This window comes from Penaeus monodon, chromosome 33 (genome assembly GCF_015228065.2).
Source record: "Penaeus monodon isolate SGIC_2016 chromosome 33, NSTDA_Pmon_1, whole genome shotgun sequence".
NCBI lineage: Eukaryota > Metazoa > Arthropoda > Malacostraca > Decapoda > Penaeidae > Penaeus > Penaeus monodon.
In genome coordinates this window covers 26,343,051-26,343,271 of record NC_051418.1, presented here as the reverse complement: position 1 = coordinate 26,343,271, position 221 = coordinate 26,343,051, and positions in this window count along the sequence as shown.

The following is a 221-nucleotide window of genomic DNA, read 5'->3' as shown; positions in this document are numbered from 1 at the left end:
CATTTGTGGAGGGGATCAATGGTTTAAGTTTTCCTCATCAACAAAATGTAGTCTATATTAATATACAAATGAGGCTTCTAGAGGCTTGCAGTAGGAGCTGCAAACCACCATCTTGGCATATCTTGATAGTGGACGAGCAAGTGCCTTTAACAGAAATCTTCTCCACTTGATTCTTTGGATGTTGAGGTAACGTGCTTACGAAGGGAAGTGTAGCCTGAATG